This window comes from Carassius carassius, chromosome 43 (assembly GCF_963082965.1).
Source record: "Carassius carassius chromosome 43, fCarCar2.1, whole genome shotgun sequence".
Lineage (NCBI taxonomy): Eukaryota > Metazoa > Chordata > Actinopteri > Cypriniformes > Cyprinidae > Carassius > Carassius carassius.
Genome location: NC_081797.1, coordinates 21,215,835 through 21,238,908, shown reverse-complemented (window position 1 = coordinate 21,238,908; position 23,074 = coordinate 21,215,835). Strand labels below are relative to the sequence as shown.

The 23,074-nt window shown below is 41.7% G+C and overlaps 1 protein-coding gene and 2 pseudogenes across 1 annotated transcript in view; 2 read left to right on the top strand and 1 right to left on the bottom strand.

Moving 5' to 3' along the window:
* Window positions 1-23,074, top strand: part of LOC132125468 (uncharacterized) — a 1,183,551-nt gene that overhangs the window by 328,471 nt on the left and 832,006 nt on the right. The window lies entirely within an intron of this gene.
* Window positions 1-23,074, bottom strand: part of LOC132125471 (immunoglobulin kappa variable 3-15-like) — a 444,765-nt pseudogene that overhangs the window by 124,007 nt on the left and 297,684 nt on the right.
* The window catches only part of LOC132125470 (immunoglobulin kappa light chain-like), an 83,124-nt pseudogene continuing 63,119 nt past the window's right edge, over window positions 3,070-23,074 (top strand).

Below are 23,074 nucleotides of genomic sequence, written 5' to 3'. Positions count from 1 at the left end.
CTGTAGCAGTAGGTCACTGGAGAATCTTGAGACATGGTGGAGCTGTAGTAGCAAATAGGTGAACATCCTTGAGATATTGTGGAGCTGAATGTTTGCGAGCGTTCTGTTCTTCATGTATTTAATGGGTGTAAGTATGGGGGCAGAGAAAAGGGGGGTCTCTGGTCTCAGGAACGCCCTGTTCTGGGTGGAATAATTTCACCTTTACAGACGTGTAACTATTAAACATGTCACACCTTCTAAACATCATGTCAATAATTGAAAAAAAAATTGTAGATTATACGGGTATCTTTCCACTGAAACAAGAATCGTGCATCGTAGTGCATGTAATGCTTAGACTAAGTGATAGGCCATACACCCTCTGGGGGTTTTGTCTTGTCATTGCAGCAATGAATATCAACACCATCATCAGGCATTTTTTTACTACGATCTCCAACCACGCGAAACCTTGTGTCAGGAATCACACCATCCCACTCTGCTATGTACAATGGAGCGTCATCACAGTCATTCAAATCTCTCCAAATGTGATTGTAGAACAAATACCAGTCCTTAGCTGGAAAAAGTAGAAAGGCACATTCAGATGTAAAATCTTCTTCAGCAGCCCCTGTGTAGAGTTTCACAGTCCGCATTACTTTGTCAAACCCAAATCTTCCCACACGACTGTCAGACATAGAGAAATCATGTTTCACTACATCCACATCTTCATTAAGAAACTTGATCAAGTTAACTCCTTGTTTTTTCCTTGGTGCAAATGTCAACTCTTCTCTCATTTCAACAGGTCCTTTAGTTGGTGAAATACGCATTATTTTTCTGACTGTTTAGGGGTTTTTAGAGTTGCGGAAGTCATTGTGACAGGAGTATGAAGAATGTCTTCTATGTCTTAAGCACTATATCCTGAACCTTATTTAAAAACAAAACCAGAACGCTTGAAGGACCGCCCTAGATTGCTCTTCATACCACATGGTAAATCCTGATGACTGAATTATATCCTGATCGCAAAATGACTGCTGCCATAAAACATCAAGGAACAGGACGCCAGACGTTCTCAATTTGACACCTCCGTTCACAAACATCAAGGAAACAGGAACAGGACATCAGAGGTTCTCAGTTTGACACCTGGGGGTCATAAACATCAAGGAAAAAGGAACAGGAACTAGACATCACACGTGTCTGTCCGATATCTGGGATCATAATTCATAAGGGGCGGGACGGCGGGGTCATAAATCAATCACTTTTGACAGGTAGTCCCCTATATCTTCTTCTACCGCTGTTTTGCGCTTGGTGTAACCTAAAAAAACTGTATTCCATTGTTCCTATGTTTTTCATATGTATCGTGTGAGGTACTGGAGCAGTTTTTAATGCAGCAGTAACTTCCAGGCATGGTAAAACAGTGCAGAATTGCAAAAACCTCCCCTACTACCGAGTTAACAACACACGTAAACAATCCTGTTTCGCCGCCGGTGTCCTGCCAACATGGCAGAGACTGTGATATCGAGGGGAGGGGCTCTGTGCTATGACGACAACTCCTCACTCTCAATAGCCTATTTAAGTAATTAAATTAATATAAAGGGGCGATTTGTCCACGAATGGCTTAAATGAACAACTACTAGTCGACTAGAAAAAAAAAAATAGTCGGAGGCAGCCCAGCAGACTATTCTGGGTTAAGTGAGCGACCCCTTGGAATGAGTGAGTGTAGGGAAATATTCAGAAATGCGCTCTCCGCTCACGCGCTCTGGGCCGGGATTCCTAAAACGATTGATCTTAGTGTTTAAGAGCGTTTTCTACAAGTAATTTTACAATCGTTCGTTATTGTTTCACGTGCGTTTCCCAACAATGCACGTAAAGCAATCGCATGTAGCCATGCTTTAAGTGCTACTTAGGAGTCGCTCTACATTTGTCAAGTGCTGAAATATCATCTGAGAATGGCTCTTAATTGTAGTACACGATCATTTATTGACGCTAATCTAATGCTGCGTTCCAGACAGATAACTTGGATATAATAACTATATCCAAGCTATATACAGTACAATATTATATTATATTATAGTGTATTATACTTTACATGATCATATATAATGTACTTTATATACAGTATAGAGAGAGAGACGTTATTGGTTTTTGTGCACTTCAGCAAGTCGTTGATATTTTCCCCCCATCCTTTGAAGCATTTCCTACATTAGTTCTTATATTCATTTTTTTTCTTTAATTTAGATGTGTATTTCTGTTTTTTTTCTGCCCCTTTTAATTGGTGACCACATAAATCTGTTTTCTTACGATGCACCTAGGGCTTCACTATTATTCCAGAGCAACCTTAGATCTACGACGATTTTCAAGTGCTACTTAAGTTTTGGGAAATAGACCGTAATATTAAGATCATTCGTACTTTATGAACTTCTTAGGCTTACGAAGCTTTTGGGAAACTCAGCCCTGATAAGAACAAACCCGAACCTCACTGTCTGCTGAACTTGCAGAAACTGGTTAGTTGAAAACATCGGTCGGGTGCGGGTTGTTTATATATTGACCCGCGCATCACTGGTGCAAATATTAAGCTCTCTCTGTATTGTATTGTGTTTAAATGGACAAATTCCCAAAACATTATGTCAAAATGCCTGCCTTGGTATGTATCCTACAGCAAACATAGCCGGCTGAATGTAATGGATCAGTGCACTGCATCAGTGCATTATATTAATGTGACAGCACTTTCTCAATATTAATCAAACAACACCGGAAATCACATCTTGTTTTATTTGTATCTTCATTGTATTAATCTGTGCTGTTGCATGTAATCAGATTATTTATTTTCCTTTTTTCTTTTTTTTTATTGACAGTATAGTTTTTCGTGAATATGTTTTCTTGGTAAGTTGAACCATTACACCCCTAAAATCTATTTATATACAATTACTGATAAGCTTTTTTTTCAGATTTTATTTATCATAGATCAGTCCATGTTTAATGTTGAGCACATTCTCCACTGATCTCTTAGAGTGTTTATAGAGCTGTGAGTTTAACACTTCATGACTGAGAGCAGAACGGAACACAATCTTCATCATCACACAAGACACAACAACAACAATGAACAACATCATCATCCTCATCTGGACTCTCACACTGTTTGCACAAGGTTTGTACAATTTGACAATATTGTTAAATCACTGAAAGAGTGAATACAAATTTTATTTAATTGAGATTAATCATTGAAATGTGAATTGAATTTGTGTTTTCAATATTATCCATCAATAACAGCAGCTCAACCAGGAGAGGTAGTGAGAATAAACTGTAAAACCAGCAGTAATGTCTAGACAGATAAGAATAGGTTGTACTTGAGCTGGTATTTCACTAGTTCACGCTTACATATAATTAGCTGAGGTATGGTATGCGTATTTGGTGTGCTGTCCGGGGAAGGGCTCCGAGCTCGGGAAGGCCCGAACCTAGAGTACCCCCCCCTTCCCCATCTATTTATAAAGTTAACTCAAAGTGAGGAGATGGGGTGGAGGAGGGATGCTGATAAACCGTCAATGGATAGAGGTAAGTCAGCGATATTTATACTATGGGATTGATTTCTTGATTATGGTCCACCTGTGTCGATTAGGCTAAGTATCTGACGCGCTCCTCCCGAATCTTGTTAATAAAAACATCATTTCACTAGTTCACGCTTATATATAATTAGTTGAGGTATGGTATGCGTATTTGGCGTGCTGTCTGGGGAAGGGCTCCGAGCTCGGGAATGTCCCGAACCTAGAGTACCACCCAAAAAGCAAATGTACAAGAGGACAGCCGCCAGTTTAAAGAATGCCCGCCCAAAAATAGCATAGAGTACTGGCGGGGGGTGATTTTGATTTTCTGAGAAGTTGTCTCGTTGGCAGGCCGGAAGGGCCTACGTACTCCGGAGGGAGCGACTTAGGCGTTGGAAGAGTAGGCCCTACCGGCTGCAGGTTTTGAACTACATGGTTGTTGGCGCCCGGTCGATAGGGCTCGAGCCGATGCTCAACGGGAGCTTGTGGCGTTGGAAAGGTGAGCCCTACCGGCCGATGAGGAGGAGCAGCATGGTTGTGGTGCCCGACCGGGAGGACACGAGTTGCCTCGACCGGAATAGGTCACGGTGTCGGGAGATCCCGACTCACGGCATCGGATGGATGAGACTCGCTTGGGGCCGGCAAGCATAGACCCGACCGGGAGAACTCTCGCCAGACGTCTGAAGGGAGCGCATGCATCAGACGGGTAAGCCTTGCCGGACGGGGAGAGTGGAAAGGAAAACCCGACTGGGAGGACTCTCGTAGCATCCGATGGGGCATTAAACTCAGAACATCGAATGGGTAAGCCTAGCCAGGTGGGGTTAAAAGATGTGAGGATAGCTGAGAGGGGGTTTTTTGTTTGTTTTTTTAGTTTTTATTTTCAGGATTTAACGAGAGGTCGAGATTCGTAGCGTCGGACGGTTAAGCCTCACCTACCGTCAAATGGAAAGGTAAGTTGTGTGGCCGAGAGACTCTTACCGACGTCCGAAGGGAGCACACGCATCGAACGGGTTAAGTCTCGCCACCATAGAGTGGAAAGGTAAAGGTTGTCTTTCCAGAAGGCTCACGCCGGCATCTGAAGGGAGCACACGCATCGAACGGATAAGCCTCGCTGACCATAGAAAAGGAAAAGGTAAGGTTGTCTAATCCGGGAGGCTCTTGCCGGCGTCCGAAGGGAGCACATGCATCGAACAGGTAAGCATCTCCAGATGTGAGACCGAAAAGGTAACATTAAGTGGCCAGGAGGCTCTCGACAGCATCCAACGGGGACTTCCTGTTCCCGGAAACGACTGGGTAAGCCTCGCAGGCCGTAGGATGGAAAAGGTAAGTTTGTGTGGTTGTGAGGGTCTCGTCAACGTCTTATGGGAGTTTGCTACTCACGGCATGAGACGGGTAAGCCTCGACGACCGTAGGAAGGAAGGAGGGTTTATTGTGTGTTTGGTACTTGCGGCATCGGACGGCTTGCTTATTGGGTTTTGCAACCTAGACCACGTGGAATGGTAGTGGTTGTATGGCCAGGAGGCTCTCACCAGCGTCCGATGGAAGCACTCGCATCGAATGGGTAAGCCTCGCTGGCCAAAGGATGGAAAAGGTCAGGTTGCCTAGCCGGGAGGCTCTGACCGACGTCCGATAGGAGCTTAGCTCCAGGAATCGAACGGGTAAACCTCTCTGGATGAAGGACGGAAGAGGTTGTCTAGCCGGGAGGCTCTTACCTTCGTCCGACAGGAGCTTAGCTACCGGCATCGAACGGTTAAGCCTCGCTGGCCAAAAGACGGAAAAGGTAAGGTTGTCTAGCCGGGAGGCTTTCACCTACGTCCGAAGGGAGTGTGAGCTCCTGGCAATGAACGGGTAAGCCTTGCTGGCCGCAGAATGGAAAAGGTGAGGTTGTCTGGTCGGGAGGCTCTCGTCAGCATCCGATGGGAGCTCGAGCTCCTGGCATCGAAGAGAGAAGCCTCGCCGGCCATAGGATAGAAAAGGTAAGGTTATCTGGCCAGGAGGCTATGGCCGGCATCCAGGGGTTTTTTTTTTTTTTTTTTTTTTTTTTTTTAAATTTGTGACACCGGATGGGTAGTCTATCCGGCAATCAGAGGAGTTCAGGGAGTTCAATACTAAGGATGATTTGGTTGTCTACGAGGGTAGACGCTGTGAGGCTTACTTGAATAATTGTTTAGCAAATCCAATGAGCTGCTTCCGATAACGAGTCAGAAAAATCTTGGTGCAGTCATTGTATTCGAAATTAAGCATGCAAAAATAAATTGGATTTCCTGTGCCAGTGTACCCCGAATAGGTGCCATGAATGCCATGGTCATTGTCAAATCGTCATATTGTCAGCACATGAGATCGATGGTACATATCGACGATGTAATCATGCATGGGTGGAGTAAGAGAAAGATTCTTTATTCTTGTGTGAGCTTACTATTTGCCTTTTTAACCATGCAGGTGCACGAAAAAGAGCTTATGGAATCACCAATAATTGAAAAATATACTTTCGGATGTACTGATAAACTGGCATTAAATATAAAATACTATATTCAAAACATCTAGTTCATGTAGTCGGCACTACTGTCATCTCGCTTGTCCTGTGACAAATTTTATTTATTTATTTATTATTTATTTTTTTGCGCACTGAAGTTATATTTGTGGATGGAGACTTCTTCGCCGCCTACAGGCTCACATCATCCTTTGAGAGCATGGGCGAGCGAGAAATGCAGTGCTGAGATGGGATAACAGAGCGGTTTGATAGCCGAATTATGGTAGGCCACCTAATAATGATAATAAAAAATGTTGATTGGAGAATGAGCCTTATATCGTCTTGGCTATCGTAATACTATCCCGTGATACTACATGATACTATCACCGCAACCTAGGATGCATGGCATAGTGAGAGAGATACGGGAAAGGCTCCTGCGGGAGCATACACTGCTGCGGCAGTGAGGAGATACGGGAAAGGCTCCTGCGGGAGCAGACACTGCTGCGGCAGTGAGGAGATACGGGAAAGGCTCCTGCGGGAGCATACACTGCTGCGGCAGTGAGGAGATACGGGAAAGGCTCCTGCGGGAGCAGACACTGCTGCGGCAGTGAGGAGATACGGGAAAGGCTCCTGCGGGAGCATACACTGCTGCGGCAGTGAGGAGATACGGGAAAGGCTCCTGCGGGAGCAGACACTGCTGCGGCAGTGAGGAGATACAGGAAAGGCTCCTGTGGGAGCAGACACTGCAGCAGCAGTGGGGAGATGCGGAAAACAGAGAAGTAAAGGGGAGCATGAGAAGAGGAGGAGAGATAGCTGCTTGGGCCACCTGCGGAGCTTGCTTCGGCTGCTGTAGATGTTGGCTGCGGGAAGAGTAAAAAGGGTTAGTAACATTTGATGGGGCAAGCTAAAAATGAATGGATAGCCTACTGTGTTGCCAGCTTAGCAATTGGTTGCCTGATTTGACAATTCCTCAAGCCTTGTCCACATTATTATGTTCCTTTGGAAAAGCATCTTTACTCTCGTTTTGCCTCCGGCCTTTTTAGACGTCTCCAGAGCGGATACGTTTGGAACGCTGTTTTCCAAAAGCAGAGGCTTTTGGAAACGGTGAAGCATGTTTAGCCTTGTAAGACGTTGTACCGAAAGACATGATAATAGCAGTAACGTTAACCCCTTACCAGTCACCCCCCATTTTTGGCATGGAGACAGGAATTACATACCCGAAATAAAAATGTTTCTGCTCATGATTCTTTCTGACTAGATACATGATCAACATTTGTCCATTTGACACTTCGACATTTACCGTTCAGGAATTGGAATCGTTTTCCTGACATAAATTACTAAATAACTGTCACTGAAACCATGTTTTATCGAAACATTGGTCAAATATCGAAGTCAGAGTCTTTAGACTTTCAATTGATGCACGGTTTATCCAGATCAAGTAAGAGAGTGATGTTTAACGTGCTGTGAAAGTGAAACGATAATAAACTGGGGCCTTTGGCGATGCTTGCAAGCAAATGGGTTAATAGCAGTTATGTGCTCTTCGCTTCCAAGTGGTTTCTAAAGATATTTACTTGCCTGTTTTTCGTATTACGGTCCTAAAAAGGCAACAGAAATTTTACTCACACTTGCTATCCTGCGTCAAAACAAGAGGGCAGTTGCGTTTTAGATGAATTTTGAGTGATCACGCCAGTGAATGGTGAAATAGGTCCCTAAATAAATTGGTCCTGCCAGAATACTTGCATGGAAATTAAAAAATTTAAATTAAATTTATGCATTTAGCAGACGCTTTTATCCAAAGCGACTTACAGTGCATTCAGGCTATCGATTTATTTTATTTTTTTTCCTATCATGGAACTTATGTCTGTATCATTTCAGTGAGGTTTAAATGTGCGCGTTAAGGCGAATATAATGTCTTGGACATTTTAGTGTGGATAAAGACTCTGGAAATAATGCCTTGGCTTCATGGTTAAAAGTGGCATCGTCTTCTGATGGAACTACGTTTGTGTCTGTCTTCCAAATCTATGCGCACTCCACACTCCAGATCAGCAGGTGGCGGTAATGCACCTTTACGCTGGTTTGCCAAAACCGCCATAAAACACTAGTAGAAGAAGAATTTAGACGGAACTGCGTCATGACGTCGTTTAACAAACTTTAGCCGCGAACCTGCTTTTAGCGTCTTCGCCTGAAATTGTATTGGTTTACGTCACGCGGTCTTCGCTGCTAGAGGAAGCGGCCTCAAACTGTGAGAGGCTTGCTGCGGTGAGAACTGGGGTGCTGCCCAGGCTGGTTGAATGCCTGCTGCTGCAATCCAGTGCTCGAGGAGAGCTCGCGATCTCGGGTGGCACGATCGTTGTTTCGAGCGAGGCGAGCTCAGAGCTTGCACGGTCTATTGGCCACGACGTGTGGCTTGGCGAGGAGAGCAGCTGTCGCGATGACGCTTAATGGTGCTCAACGGCCGTGTTTGGCTGGGTAGGAATGATCGCGGGTCCGGCAAAAGCAGCAGATCTGATAAATCCCCGGTATAGCTCTCCTCGTTGGTTGGAAAATTGGGTCTGTGATAAGGTGACAGACGAAGCGAACTAGCATGCTGATAAACCGTCAATGGATAGAGGTAAATCAGCGATATTTATACTATGGGATTGATTACTTGATTATGGTCCACCTGTGTCGATTAGGCTAAGTATCTGACGCGTTCCCCCCGATTCTTGTTAATAAAAACATCATTTAAAGAAACCAGCCGAGGTTCCTAAACTCCTTATTTATAAAGTGAACAGCCTCCAGTCAAGAATTCCATCTAGATTCAGTGGCAGTGGATCTAACAGTGATTTCACTCTGACCATCAGTAGAGTACAGACTGAAGATACAGGAGATTATTACTGTCTGAGTTTACACAGCACCAACAGTCAATATGTGTTCATACAGTGATAAAGAGTCGTACAAAAACCTCCGTCAGTCAGAGTCACAGTGACTGCACTGATACAGCTGAGAGACACTGCAGCTGCTCTACAACACAATCACACACATAACACTGATCGACACAAACACACACACAACACTGATCGACACAATCACATGCAACACTGATCAACACAATCACACGCAACACTGATCAACACAAACACACACAACACTGATCAACACAATCACACGCAACACTGATCAACACAATCACACGCAACACCGATCGACACAAACACACGCAACACCGATCGACACAAACACAAACAACACTGATCAACACAAACACACACAACACTGATCAACACAAACACACACACACAACACTGATCAACACAATCACACACAACAGTGATCAACGCAAACACACACACAACACTGATCGACACAATCACACACACAACACTGATCAACAGAAACAGACACAACACTGATCGACACAATCACACACAACACTGATCAGTGAACACACACACATAACACAATATCATTAGTCAACATCAGTCTTGTGTGTTTCTGAAGTGAATGAGTCAGTTCTTTCTGGTGCTCAAATCTGATTGGTTGGTCATGCAGGTTGACCAAACCAGTTTAAATTTTACAAATACTACTGTTGTTGTGTCACTGAATGTTGAGTTTTTTTTTTTTTTTTTTTTATTAGATGAGAATGTAGTTTTTTAAACTTCGAATATGTGGTTTGTTAATAAAGATAATGCCATTAGAAAATGTGAGTAACACTTTCTACGAAGCCCGTATTTATATTACATTATAAGGATATTCTTAAGGCATTATAATGAATGCATAATGCATTATAAAAAAATAATAAAAAACTTATATTATGTCATATCAACTCATGAGTAATCATAACAACATACTTACGTATTTGTGGTTATAAGTTTAAGAGTATGATTATTTATAACACACAATGAACACCATATTACAGTTTTTCTCATTTGCTAAGACACACTAAATGAAACTGGGATCCGCTTGATCTTCATCATCAAATTATTAGCATAGCAGAAGTCTTGTCTTGCAAATGTTTTAACACTTTTTCATTAATTTCACACATTTTTCACACCCTTTGTCAAAACAGTTACCTCAGATCTCACTGAAAGACAACAAACTCTATTGGATTCACTGTGTTGAACAAAAGAAAAAAATCTAGCTGATAGTAAGTACATGCATAATTAAAGCTGCAAGCAGCGATGGACGGGCCCTCGCACCCCGGCTCACCGCCAGCGAGTGGCTTTAGTAAATAGGTGAACGGTGAGAAATATGCATTTAAACTCATAAATATAAGTGGAATATATCAATGTTTATTCCATATATGTGCCAATCTTTCTGTTGCCAGCAGGTGGCGCTATCATTATAATGGAATATTGGCCTTCAGATGTGTTCAGGCCAGGACTCTTATCGAACATGCGGAGTCTGGGGAAGATTGAACATTTTATGCCTGAGTTACAGCAACTTCCTTTTTCATGGCGAAACATCGAAATTTGTCAGTCCGCCATGGACACGCCCTTTAACGAAACCTCAAGATCTTCGCAATTTAACATCGCAAAGGCCTTTAGATTTAACGGACCAAGTTTGGTGTTGATCTGAATAAATCTCTAGGAGGAGTTCGTTAAAGTACAACCCCTGAAAATGGCAAAAACAACGCCAATTTTGCAGAGAAAATTCTAAATAATTCGGATTTCGTACCAAGAGACTTTTTTGTAGGTATTGGTGTGTTACATGTGTGTATCGATTTTTGTACATGTACGTGAAACGGAGCTCGAGGCGCGCTATGTTGAAAGTGTATAGGTGGCGCTATCGAGCCATTTTGCCACACCAGATGGAATATTGGCCTAGAGATGTGTTCAGGCAAGGACTCTTATCACACATGTGAAGTTTTGGGCAGATTGGACATTGTATGTCTGAGTTGTAGCAACTTCATTGTTCATGGCGAATCATCGAAATTCGCCAGGCCGCCACGGACACGCCCTTTAACGAAAACTCAAAATCTTTGCAATTTAACATCGCAAAGGCCTTTAGATTAGGCATACCAACTTTGGTGTTGATCTGAATTAATCTCTAGGAGGAGTTCATTAAAATACAACGCATGGAAATGAAAAAAATGACACAAAATTTGCTCATAAAATTAAAAATAACCGACTTCCTGTTGGGTTTCGGATTTTGCTCCAAGAGACTTTTTTGTAGGTATTGGAGAGATACATGTGTATACCAATTTTCATACATGTACGTGAAATGTAGCTCGAGGCGCACACCGTTGAACATGTATAGGTGGCGCTGTCGAGCCATTTTGCCACACCCACTTCTGAAACCCATATCAGACGTAAATTTTCGCCAGTTCTGAGGTGTGTGCAAAGTTTCATGACTTTTCGAGCATGTTTAGGCTCTCAAAAATGCGATTCATTCTGGAGAATAATAATAATAATAATAATAATAATAATAATAATAAACGGAGCAATTCCAAGAGGGTCCTCGCACCATCGGTGCTCGGGCCCTAATAATAATAATAATAATAATAATAATAAACGGAGCAATTCCAAGAGGGTCCTCGCACCATCGGTGCTCGGGCCCTAATTAAAGCTGCAAGCAGCGATGAACGGGCCCTCGCACCCGGGCTCAACGCCAGCGAGTGGCTTTAGTAAAAAGGTGAACGGTGAGAAATATGCATTTAATGTCATAAATATAAGTGGCATATATCAAAGTTTACTCCATATATGTGCCAATCTTCCTGTTGCCAGCAGATGGCGCTATCAATATAATAGAATATTGGCCTTCAGATGTGTTCAGGCCAGGACTCTTATCGAACATGTGAAGTTTGGGGAAGATCGAACATTTTATACCTGAGTTACAACAACTTCTCTTGCTGTGGCGAGACATCAAATTTTGTCAGGGCGCCATGGACACGTCCTTTAACAGAAACTCCAGATCTTCACAACTAAACATCACACAGGTCTTTAGATTAGACTGACCACAAAAATAACATTGATGTCATAAAATTTCTAGGAGTAGTTTGTCGCAGTGTAAAATATTTCACTTCCTGTTGCCAATAGGTGCCGCTATGACTATAACTGAATATGGGCATGTAGATCTGTTAAGGGCAGAAGTCTTATCTAACATGTGAAGTTTGGGGCAGATTGGACATTGTATGTCTGAGTTACAGCAACTTCCTCTTTCATGGTGAATCATCGAAATTTGTCAGGCCGCCATGGACACGCCCTTTAACGAAACCTCAAGATCTTCGCAATTTAACATCGCAAAGGCCTTTAGATTTAACTGACCAAGTTTGGTGTTGATCTGAGTAAATCTCTAGGAGGAGTTCGTTAAAGTACAACTCCTGAAAATGGCAAAAACAACGCCAATTTTGCAGAGAAAATTCTAAATAACCAACTTCCTGTTGGGATTCGGATTTCGTACCAAGAGACTTTTTTGTAGGTATTGGTGTGTTACATGTGTGTACCAATTTTTGTACATGTACGTGAAACGGAGCTCGAGGCGCGCTATGTTGAAAGTGTATAGGTGGCGCTATCGAGCCATTTTGCCACACCCGATGGAATATTGGCCTACAGATGTGTTCAGGCCAGGACTCTTATCACACATGTAAAGTTTGGGGAAGATCGGACATTTTATGCCTGAGTTATACCATCTTTTATTCCCATGGCGAGACATCGAACTTCGTCACGGCGCCATGGACACGCCTTTTAACGAAAACTCAAGATCTTCACAACTTAACATCGCACACGCCTTTAGATAAGACTGACCACAAAAAAGACATTGATGTCACAAAATTTCTAGGAGTAGTTAGTCGCAGTGTAAAATATGTCACTTCCTGTTGCCAATAGGTGGCGCTATGACTATAACTGAATATGGGCATGTCAATCTGTTCAGGTTTGGAGTCTCATCAAACATGTGAAGTTTGGGGCAGATTGGACATTGTATGTCTGAGTTATAGCAACTTCATTTTTCATGGCGAATCATCGAAATTCGCCAGGCCGCCACGGACACGCCCTTCAACCAAAACTCAAGATCTTCGCAATTTAACATCGCAAAGGCCTTTAGATTAGGCATACCAAATTTGGTGTTGATTTGAAGAAATCTCTAGGAGGAGTTCGTTAAAATACAACACATGGAAATGACCAAAATTACACAAAATTTGCTTATAATATTAAAAATAACCGACTTCCTGTTGGGTTTAGAATTTTGCTCCAAGAGTCTTTTTTGTAGGTATTGGTGTGTTACATATGTGTGCCAATTCTGGTGCATGTACGTGAAACACAGCTGGAAGGCTGTTGATTTTCTTAGTATAGGTGGCGCTGAAGAAGCCATTTTGCCACACCCTCTTCTGAATCCTATATCAGACGAAAATTTTCACCAGGTTTGACGCGTGTGCAAAGTTTCATGACTTTTTGAGCACGTTTAAGCCCTCAAAAATGCGATTCATTCGGGAGAATAATAATAATAATAATAATAATAATAATAATAAAAGCAGATACAAGAGGGTCCTCGCACCTCGGTGCTCGGGCCCTAATAATAATAGTAATAAACAAAGCAGATACAAGAGGGTCCTCGCACCTCGGTGCTCGGGCTCTAATAATAATAATAAACAAAGCAGATACAAGAGGGTCCTCGCACCTCGGTGCTCGGGCCCTAATAATAATAATAAACGGAGCAATTCCACTAGGGTCCTCGCACCATCGGTGCTCGGGCCCTAATTATAAATCTCCATGCACCTGTGTGAAACTCATTTGCACAACTCTTCAATCAGCAATGAATAAATAAAATTAGCAATAAATAAAAGATGCCACCTCAGTGTTGCTATTTGCAATCATTAATCAAAGAGGTCATAGGCACAGAAGGAGAGTAAAAGGCCATGGCAGAGGGGCCCGAGGAAGAGGAGTTTGTATGCGTGGTGGAGCAGCTGCAGCAGCAAGAAGACAAAATCGAGATCAAGATTCAAATGAAATTAAAGCTGCAAGCAGCGATGAACGGGCCCTCGCACCCGGGCTCACCGGCAGCGAGTGGCTTTAGTAAATAGGTGAACAGTGAGAAATATGCATTTAAACTCATAAATATAAGTAGAATATATCAATGTTTATTCCATATATGTGCCGATCTTCCTGTTGCCAGCAGGTGGCGCTATCATTATAATGGAATATTGGCCTTCAGATGTGTTCAGGGCTGCACTCTTATCGAACATGTGAAGTTTGGGGAAGATCAAACATTTTATGCCTGAGTTACAACAACTTCTCTTGCTGTGGCGAGACATCAAATTTTGTCATTTTTGCCATGGACACGCTCTTTAACAAAAACTCAAGATTGCCACAATTTAACATTACACAGGCCTTTAGATTAGACTGACCACAAAAATACATTAATGTCAAAAAATCTCTAGGAGTAGTTTGTCTCAGCGTAAAATATGTCACTTCCTGTTGCCAGTAGGTGGCGCTATGACTATAATTGAATATGGGCATGTAGATCTGTTAAGGGCAGTAGTCTTATCTAATATGCGAAGTTTGGAGCAGATTGGACATTGTATGTCTGAGTTACAGCAACTTCCTTTTTCATGGCGAAACATCGAAATTTGTCAGGCCGCCATGGACACTCCCTTTAACGAAATCTCAAGATCTTCCCAAATTAACTTCGCAAAGGCCTTTAGATTTAACTGACCAAGTTTGATGTTGATCTGAATAAATCTCTATGATGAGTTCGTTAAAGAACAACCCCTGAAAATACCAAAAACAACACCAATTTTGCAGAAAACATTCTAAATAACTGACTTCCTGTTTGGATTCGGATTTCGTACCAAGAGACTTTTTCGTAGATATTGGTGTGGTACATGTGTGTACCGATTTTTGTACATGTACGTGAAACATAGCTTGAGGCGCACTCCGTTGAAAGTGTATATGCACTCAGTTGAAAGTGTATAGGTGGCGCTATCGAGCCATTTTGCCACACCCAATGGAATATTGGCCTTCAGATCTGTTCAGGCCAGGACCCTTATCACACATGTGAAGTTTGGGCAAGATCGGACATTTTATGCCTGAGTTATAACATCTTTTATTCCAATGGCCAGACATCGAACTTCGTCACGGCACCATGGACACGCCTTTTAACGAAAACTCAAGATCTTCACAACTAAACATCACACAGGTCTTTAGATTAGACTGACCACAAAAATAACATTGATGTCATAAAATTTCTAGGAGTAGTTTGTCACAGTGTAAAATATTTCACTTCCTGTTGCCAGCAGGTGGCGCTATGACTATAACTGAATATTGACATGTAGATTTGTTCAGGTCAAGAGTCTTATCCAACATGTGAAGTTTGGGGTAGATTGGACATTGTATGTCTGAGTTACAGCAACTTCCTTTTTCATGGCGAAACATCGAAATTTGTCAGGCCACCATGGACACGCCCTTTAACGAAACTTCAAGTCCTTCGCAATTTAACATCGCAAATGGCTTTAGATTACACTGACCAAGTTTGGTGTTCATCTGAATAAATCTCTAGGAGGAGTTCGTTAAAGTACAACCCCTGAAAATGGCAAAAACAACACCAATTTTGCAGGGAAAATTCAAAATAACCGACTTCCTGTTGGGATTAGGATTTCGTACCAAGAGACGTTTTTTTAGGTATTGGTGTGTTACATGAGTGTACCAATTTTTGTACATGTACGTGAAACATAGCTCGGGGCGCACTCCGTTGAAAGTGTATAGGTGGCGCTATCGAGCCATTTTGCCACACCCGATGGAATATTGGCCTACAGATGTGTTCAGGCCAGAACTTTTTTCACACATGTGAAGTTTGGGGAAGATCGGACATTTTATGCCTGAGTTATAACATCTTTTAATCTCATGGCGAGACTTTGAATTTTGTCACAGCGCCATGGACACGCCCCTTAACGAAAACTCAAGATCTTCACAATTTAACATTGCACAGGCCTTTAGATTAGACTGCCCATAAAAAAGACATTGATGTCAAAAAATTTCTAGGAGTAGTCTGTCGAAGTGTAAATATGTCACTTCCTGTTGCCTATAGGTGGCGCTATGACTATAACTGAATATGGGCATGTAAATATGTTCAGGTCAGGAGTCTTATTAAACATGTGAAGTTTTGGGCACATTGGACATTGTATGTCTGAGTTATAGCAACTTCATTTTTCATGGTGAATCATCGAAATTCGCCAGGCCGCCACGGAAACGCCCTTTAACGAAAACTCAAAATCTTCGCAATTTAACATCGCAAAGGCCTTTAGATTAGGCATACCAACTTTGGTGTTGATCTGAATTAATCTCTAGGAGGAGTTCGTTAAAATACAACGCATGGAAATGACAAAAATGACACAAAATTTGCTCTTAAAATTAAAAATAACTGACTTCCTGTTGGGTTTCGGATTTTGCTCCAAGAGACTTTTTTGTAGGTATTGGAGAGATACATGTGTATACCGATTTTCATACATGTACGTGAAACTTAGCTCGAGGCGCACACCGTTGAACGTGTATAGGTGGCGCTGTCGGGCCATTTTGCCACACCCACTTCTGAAACCCATATCAGACGTCAATTTTCACAAGTTCTGAGGTGTGTGCAAAGTTTCATGACTTTTCGAGCATGTTTAGGCTCTAAAAAATACGATTCAATTTGGAGAATAATAATAATAATAATAATAATAATTAAAGCTGCAAGCAGCGATGAACGGGCCCTCGCACCCGGGCTCACCGCCAGCGAGTTGATTTAGTAAAAATGTGAACGGTGAGAAATAAGCATTTCATGTCATAAACATAATTGCAATATGTCAAAGTCATTAATATGTGCCAATCTTCATGTTGCCAGCAGGTGGCGCTATCATTATAATGGAATATTGGCCTTCAGATGTGTTCAGGCCAGGACTCTTATCAATCATGTGAAGTTTGGGGAAGATTGAACATTTTATGCCTGAGTTACAACAACTTCTCTTGCTGTGGCGAGACATCAAATTTTGTCACAGCGCCATGGACACGCCCTTAAACAAAAATTCATGATCTCCACAATTTAACATTGCAAAGACCTTTAGATTAGACTGACCAAAATAAAATGTTGATGTAATTAAATTTCTAGGAGTAGTTTGTTACAACGTAAAACATGTCACTTCCTGTCGCCAGCAGGTGGCGCTATGGCTATAACTGAATATTGGCATTTAGATCTGTTCAGGTCAAAAGTCTTATCCAACATGTGAAGTTTGGGGCAGATTGGACATTGTATGTCTAAGTTACAACAACTTCCTTTTTCATGGCGAAACATCGAAATTTGTCAGGCCGCCATGGACACACACTTTAACGAAACCTCAAGATCATCGCAATTTAACATCGCAAAGGCCTTTAGATTTAACTGGCCAAGTTTGATGTTGATCTGAATAAATCTCTAGGAAGGGTTTGTTAAAGTAAAACCCCTGAAAATGGCAAAAACAACGCCAATTTTGCAGAGAACATTCTAAATAACTGACTTCCTGTTTGGATTCGGATTTCGTACCAAGAGACTTTTTTGTAGATATTGGTGTGGTACATGTGTGTACCGATTTTTGTACATGTACGTGAAACATAGCTCGAGGTGCACTCCGTTGAAAGTGTATATGCACTCAGTTGAAAGTGTATAGGTGGCGCTATCGAGCCATTTTGCCACACCCAATGGAATATTGGCCTTCAGATCTGTTCAGGCCAGGACCCTTATCACACATGTGAAGTTTGGGCAAGATCGGACATTTTATGCCTGAGTTATAACATCTTTTATTCCCATGGCGACACATCGAACTTCGTCACGGCACCATGGACACGCCTTTTAACGAAAACTCAAGATCTTCTCAACTAAACATCACACAGGTCTTTAGATTAGACTGACTACAAAAATAACATTGATGACATAAAATTTCTAGGAGTAGTTTGTCGCAGTGTAAAATATTTCCCTTCCTGTTGCCTATAGGTGGCGCTATGACTATAACTAAATATTGGCATGTAGATCTGTTCAGGTCAAGAGTCTTATCCAACATGTGAAGTTTGGGGCAGATTGGACATTGTATGTCTGACTTACAGCAACTTCCTTTTTCATGGCGAAACATTGAAATTTGTCAGGCCGCCATGGACACGCCCTTTAACGAAACCTCAAGTCCTTCGCAATTTAACATCGCAAAGGCCTTTAGATTAGGCATACCAACTTTGGTGTTGATCTGAATTAATCTCTAGGAGAAGTTTGTTAAAATACAACGCATGGAAATGACAAAAATGACACAAAATTTGCTCATAAAATTAAAAATAACCGACTTTCTGTTGGGTTTCGGATTTCATACCAAGAGACTTTTTTGTAGGTATTGGTGTGTTACATGTGTGTACCGATTTTTGTACATGTACGTGAAACGGAGCTCGAGGCGCGCTATGTTGAACGTGTATAGGTGGCGCTGTCGAGCCATTTTGCCACTCCCACTTCTGAAACCCATATCAGACGTAAATTTTCGCCAGTTCAGAGGTGTGTGCAAAGTTTCATGACTTTTCGAGCATGTTTAGGCTCTCAAATATGCGATTCATCTTGGAGAAGAAAAATAATAATAATAATAATAATTAAAGCTGCAAGCAGCGATGAACGGGCCCTCGCACCCGGGCTCACCGCCAGCGAGAGGCTTTAGTAAATTGGCGAACGGCGAAATATATGTATTTAAAGTCGTAAATATAAGTGGAATATGTAAAAATCATTTATATGTGCCAGTCTTCCTGTTGCCAGCAGGTGGCGCTATCATTATAACGGAATATTGGCCTTCAGATGTGTTCAGGCCAGGACTCTTATCACAAATGTGAAGTTTGGGAAGATTGGACATTTTATGCCTGAGTTACAACAACTTCTCTTCCTGTGGCGAGACATCCAATTTTGTCATGGTGCCATGGACACTCCCTTTAACGAAATCTCAAGATCTACCCAATTTAACATCGCAAAGGCCTTTAGATTTAACTGACCAAGTTTGATGCTGATCTGAATAAATCTCTAGGAGGAGTTCGTTAAAGTACAACCCCTGAAAATGCCAAAAACAACACCAATTTTGCAGAGAACATTCTAAATAACTGACTTCCTGTTTGGATTCGGATTTCGTACCAAGAGACTTTTTCGTAGATATTGGTGTGTTACATGTTTGTACCAATTTTTGTACATGTACGTGAAACATAGCTTGAGGCGCACTCCATTGAAAGTGTATATGCACTCAGTTGAAAGTGTATAGGTGGCGCTATCGAGCCATTTTGCCACACCCAATGGAATATTGGCCTTCAGATCTGTTCAGGCCAGGACCCTTATCACACATGTGAAGTTTGGGCAAGATCGGACATTTTATGCCTGAGTTATAACATCTTTTATTCCCATGGCGACACATCAAACTTCGTCACGGCTCCATGGACACGCCTTTTAACGAAAACTCAAGATCTTCACAACTAAACATTTCACAGGTCTTTAGATTAGACTGACACCAAAAAAAACATTGATGTCATAAAATTTCTAGGAGTAGTTTGTTGCAGTGTAAAATATTTCACTTCCTGTTGCCAATAGGTGGCGCTATGACTATAACTGAATATTGGCATGTAGATCTGTTCAGGTCAAGAGTCTTATCCAACATGTGAAGTTTGGGGCAGATTGGACATTGTATGTCTGAGTTACAGCAACTTCCTTTTTCATGGCGAAACATCGAAATTTGTCAGGCCACCATGGACACGCCCTTTAACGAAACCTCAACTCCTTCGCAATTTAACATCGCAAAGGGCTTTAGATTACACTGACCAAGTTTGGTGTTCATCTGAATAAATCTCTAGGAGGAGTTCGTTAAAGTACAACCCCTGAAAATGGCAAAAACAACACCAGTTTTGCAGGGAAAATTCTAAATAATCGACTTCCTGTTGGGATTAGGATTTCGTTCCAAGAGACTTTTTTGTAGGTATTGGTGTGTTACATGTGTGTACGCCCCTTAACGAAAACTCAAGATCTTCACAATTTAACATTGCACAGGCCTTTAGATTAGACTGACCATAAAAAAGATATTGATGTCAAAAGATTTCTAGGAGTAGTGTGTCGAAGTGTAAAATATGTCACTTCCTGTTGCCTATAGGTGGCGCAATGACTATAACTGAATATGGGCATGTAAATATGTTCAGGTCAGGAGTCTTATTAAACATGTGAAGTTTTGGGCACATTGGACATTGTATGTCTGAGTTATAGCAACTTCATTTTTCATGGCGAATCATCGAAATTCGCCAGGCCGCCACGGACACGCCCTTTAACGAAAACTCAAAATCTTCGCAATTTAACATCGCAAAGGCCTTTAGATTAGGCATACCAACTTTGGTGTTGATCTGAATGAATCTCTAGGAGGAGTTCGTTAAAATACAACGCATGGAAATGACACAAATGACACAAAATTTGCTCATAAAATTAAAAATAACCGACTTCCTGTTGGGTTTCGAATTTTGCTCCAAGAGACTTTTTTTAGGTATTGGAGAGATACATGTGTATACCGATTTTCATAAATGTACGTGAAACGTAGCTCGAGGCGCACACCGTTGAACGTGTATAGGTGGCGCTGTCGAGCCATTTTGCCACTCCCACTTCTGAAACCCATATCAGACGTAAATTTTCGCCAGTTCAGAGGTGTGTGCAAAGTTTCATGACTTTTCGAGCATGTTTAGGCTCTCAAATATGCGATTCATCTTGGAGAAGAAAAATAATAATAATAATAATAATAATAATAATAATTAAAGCTGCAAGCAGCGATGAACGGGCCCTCGCACCCGGGCTCACCGCCAGCGAGAGGCTTTAGTAAATTGGCGAACGGCGAAATATATGTATTTAAAGTCGTAAATATAAGTGGAATATGTAAAAATCATTTATATGTGCCAGTCTTCCTGTTGCCAGCAGGTGGCGCTATCATTATAACGGAATATTGGCCTTCAGATGTGTTCAGGCCAGGACTCTTATCACAAATGTGAAGTTTGGGAAGATTGGACATTTTATGCCTGAGTTACAACAACTTCTCTTCCTGTGGCGAGACATCAAATTTTGTCATGGTGCCATGGACACTCCCTTTAACGAAATCTCAAGATCTTCCCAATTTAACATCGCAAAGGCCTTTAGATTTAACTGACCAAGTTTGATGCTGATCTGAATAAATCTCTAGGAGGAGTTCGTTAAAGTACAACCCCTGAAAATGCCAAAAACAACACCAATTTTGCAGAGAACATTCTAAATAACTGACTTCCTGTTTGGATTCGGATTTCGTACCAAGAGACTTTTTCGTAGATATTGGTGTGTTACATGTTTGTACCAATTTTTGTACATGTACGTGAAACATAGCTTGAGGCGCACTCCATTGAAAGTGTATATGCACTCAGTTGAAAGTGTATAGGTGGCGCTATCGAGCCATTTTGCCACACCCAATGGAATATTGGCCTTCAGATCTGTTCAGGCCAGGACCCTTATCACACATGTGAAGTTTGGGCAAGATCGGACATTTTATGCCTGAGTTATAACATCTTTTATTCCCATGGCGACACATCAAACTTCGTCACGGCTCCATGGACACGCCTTTTAACGAAAACTCAAGATCTTCACAACTAAACATCACACAGGTCTTTAGATTAGACTGACACCAAAAATAACATTGATGTCATAAAATTTCTAGGAGTAGTTTGTTGCAGTGTAAAATATTTCACTTCCTGTTGCCAATAGGTGGCGCTATGACTATAACTGAATATTGGCATGTAGATCTGTTCAGGTCAAGAGTCTTATCCAACATGTGAAGTTTGGGGCAGATTGGACATTGTATGTCTGAGTTACAGCAACTTCCTTTTTCATGGCGAAACATCGAAATTTGTCAGGCCACCATGGACACGCCCTTTAACGAAACCTCAACTCCTTCGCAATTTAACATCGCAAAGGGCTTTAGATTACACTGACCAAGTTTGGTGTTCATCTGAATAAATCTCTAGGAGGAGTTCGTTAAAGTACAACCCCTGAAAATGGCAAAAACAACACCAGTTTTGCAGGGAAAATTCTAAATAATCGACTTCCTGTTGGGATTAGGATTTCGTTCCAAGAGACTTTTTTGTAGGTATTGGTGTGTTACATGTGTGTACGCCCCTTAACGAAAACTCAAGATCTTCACAATTTAACATTGCACAGGCCTTTAGATTAGACTGACCATAAAAAAGATATTGATGTCAAAAGATTTCTAGGAGTAGTGTGTCGAAGTGTAAAATATGTCACTTCCTGTTGCCTATAGGTGGCGCAATGACTATAACTGAATATGGGCATGTAAATATGTTCAGGTCAGGAGTCTTATTAAACATGTGAAGTTTTGGGCACATTGGACATTGTATGTCTGAGTTATAGCAACTTCATTTTTCATGGCGAATCATCGAAATTCGCCAGGCCGCCACGGACACGCCCTTTAACGAAAACTCAAAATCTTCGCAATTTAACATCGCAAAGGCCTTTAGATTAGGCATACCAACTTTGGTGTTGATCTGAATGAATCTCTAGGAGGAGTTCGTTAAAATACAACGCATGGAAATGACACAAATGACACAAAATTTGCTCATAAAATTAAAAATAACCGACTTCCTGTTGGGTTTCGGATTTTGCTCCAAGAGACTTTTTTTAGGTATTGGAGAGATACATGTGTATACCGATTTTCATAAATGTACGTGAAACGTAGCTCGAGGCGCACACCGTTGAACGTGTATAGGTGGCGCTGTCGAGCCATTTTGCCACTCCCACTTCTGAAACCCATATCAGACGTAAATTTTCGCCAGTTCAGAGGTGTGTGCAAAGTTTCATGACTTTTCGAGCATGTTTAGGCTCTCAAATATGCGATTCATCTTGGAGAAGAAAAATAATAATAATAATAATAATAATAATAATAATTAAAGCTGCAAGCAGCGATGAACGGGCCCTCGCACCCGGGCTCACCGCCAGCGAGAGGCTTTAGTAAATTGGCGAACGGCGAAATATATGTATTTAAAGTCGTAAATATAAGTGGAATATGTAAAAATCATTTATATGTGCCAGTCTTCCTGTTGCCAGCAGGTGGCGCTATCATTATAACGGAATATTGGCCTTCAGATGTGTTCAG